The 2,537-nt window shown below is 42.5% G+C and overlaps 2 protein-coding genes across 3 annotated transcripts in view; one reads left to right on the top strand and one right to left on the bottom strand.

Annotated features, from left to right (window-relative positions):
* The window catches only part of LOC121928324 (transcription initiation factor TFIID subunit 12-like), an 83,282-nt gene that overhangs the window by 34,315 nt on the left and 46,430 nt on the right, over positions 1-2,537 (bottom strand). The gene's annotated exons all lie outside the window — the stretch shown is intronic.
* EIF2B3 (eukaryotic translation initiation factor 2B subunit gamma) overlaps positions 1-2,537 on the top strand; it is a 601,892-nt gene that overhangs the window by 581,197 nt on the left and 18,158 nt on the right. The gene's annotated exons all lie outside the window — the stretch shown is intronic.

Here is a 2,537-nt window from a genome sequence, read left to right as displayed (position 1 = left end):
TTTTATTTCCTGGAGTCCCTCCACCTCTCCTCTGGTCCCACTGCCAAGCCCTGAAGCCCTTGCATTTTTCACAGCAGAGCCAAAACCTCAAGGCACTTGCAAGGCTGCTCCTCCTCCACGCTTGGCATAGAGATATTCATTTGAAAACTTTCATTAATTAGACTCAGTAGCCCTTTCACCCTCCCCAACCCCAAAGCCTTTTGTGCCTCTATGGTAGTGCTGCTGCTGTCCAAAATCTTCCTGAGTCAGCACATTCCACCCAAGGCTTTCTGGCAGAAAGGAATCCCTCCACCCCTCAAAATCCACAGGATCTAGGCATTCCTCAAGGACCTTGGGGGCAAAACACCTTTCAAAAACAGTCCACCTCTCTAGCCTCCTTCTCCTTCCCCTCCAACCAAGTGCTGAATCACATGTATCAACTCCCAGAGTTTGCTTTTGACATATATTTTATTTAGTTTTGGAGAGGAGTTGAGTTCTTTTGAAGCTCTAGACAGGGAGGGTGCCCTTTTTTAAAAAAAATATAAATAAAAATTAAAAACTATCCTTAAAAACTTACTGAAACATAAAATTATAAAAGCTCAGGATTTAAAAAATATATAACCAAGAAGGGAAAGGAGGTCCAAGATCTTATAAAATGGAGATGTGGGATGGTGACATAATTTCTGGTGTGGGCTTGCCCTCCCAGTCCTCTTGCACAGGATCAACATGGAGAAAATTGATGACTGCATCTACACTGCAGAATTAATGCAGTTTGAAACCACTTTAACTGCCATGGTTCAGCGGTATGGAATTCTGGAATTTCTAGTTTTGTGAGATAGTTAGCCTTCTTTGTCAGAGATCTCTGGTGCCACAACAAACTACAAATTGAAGAATTCCAAAGGATGGAGCTACAACAGTTAAAGCAGTGTTAAGCTGCATTATTTCTGCAGTGTGGCAGCTGCCAACATCTGCACTAGGCAGCTTAGAGGGTAGAGCCACTTGTGGAGATCCAGCTTCAGCTGTGCTTTTTTTCCTGCCTTAACCAGTCCAGGGTATTATTTTTGCTGTTAATTCTTCAGAATCTTAAATAAACATGGCAAAATAATTTTGCATCCAGGCACTTTCCCCATAACCACCCCTTGTTTGTGGAAAGGGTGCCTGCAAAGGAGGTTTTAATCAGGGCGGGGAGGACCCTAACAATAACTATTTAGCAGTTTTATTCCATTGCAAAGATGAAGAGAAAATGTCTGTGATTTTATATGTAATTTGTTTGGTATGTCAACACCAACTGAAATATGTCAATGTCAGAACATGGGGGAAGAAGGATTCCCCCTCTATAACATATATTTATATATTATAGTGAATGTAGACAGATTAACATCTGATGCACTCTACAAAAACTGTAAGTCCATTGTTTTTTTATTCAGTTTCCTTGCTGTTGGTTGTTTTATGAGAAAATGCATGGGTCAAGCTATGGTTCCCAAGCTTTGGTTCCACCATTTGTTTTGGACTCCCTAATCCCCAGCTGATTTGGCCAACAGTCAGGAAGTATGCGAGCTGAAGTCCAAATCATCTGGAAGACCAAAGTTGGGAACTACTGGAAGGTTTACAGTGGTAGCATTTTCTTACAGGATAGAGGGTCATTATATGAGATGAAAGGAATTTGGGGGGGCAACTGAACGTATCAGCTACGGGTCGAAAAACACATTCCAGATACTAGGTCTGCTCCCTAGAGAAGAACAGAGAAGGAAAGCTAGTATAGTATAGAGTTCTCATGTTCCCAGGGCCCTTTCATGTTACACAATTACAGATCTAATTGTGGCTGTGTCCTATGGTCATGGCTACATCCTGTGGAATCCTGGGCTTTGTAGTTGGGTGAGTCACTAATTCTTTGGATGAGAATTCTCAATTTCCCTCCCTAAATTGCAGATCCCAGGATTCCGTAGGATTGGACCATGGCACTTATAATGAAGTCCTAGTGTGAAAGGGCCCCAAGTCTACTTGTTTAGGCAGAAATTGCCCCCATGGTATTAAAGCTACCAGAAACTGTTAGGACCTTTTTCATACACAAAATGTGCAGAACCAACAGAAAAGTTCAAAGTTTAAAATTAAAATAATACAAATATTATTTCATGATAGGTGAATGAAAAAGGGGGCTGACAATGGTGTGAAATGAGTAACAATCAGTCCTCTATAATACTCCCACTCAAACCTAGCCCTTTCTTCTTCTTCGTGGTCTCTGCGAATCATACAAATGGGTTTCACTGCGCCTGCACAGTGCTGCTCGGAACCTACTGGAATCACTGGGCAGAGTTAACTCTGCAACATATTGAAACTTTTTGGCGGTAACTCCGCCCACCCGTTATAAGGCCCCTGCCTTCCCGCTCTTTCCCCAGTTCCTTTTTTTCCGCTGCGCTAGCTGCTTCAGAGGAACTTTCGCTTGCTTTGCTTGCTTGGAATCACTTTCGCTTTTTGACCTCGGACTGTTTCTTGACCATTCTTTGTCTCCCACCCCTGGTAACTTCGGACTTTCGGACTGTTGACCTCGTTTTTGGATC

The sequence above is a fragment of the Sceloporus undulatus genome, chromosome 4, assembly GCF_019175285.1.
Source record: "Sceloporus undulatus isolate JIND9_A2432 ecotype Alabama chromosome 4, SceUnd_v1.1, whole genome shotgun sequence".
Lineage (NCBI taxonomy): Eukaryota > Metazoa > Chordata > Lepidosauria > Squamata > Phrynosomatidae > Sceloporus > Sceloporus undulatus.
Note: the sequence above shows the minus strand (reverse complement) of the source record. Positions and strands in the feature narration are given on the sequence as shown.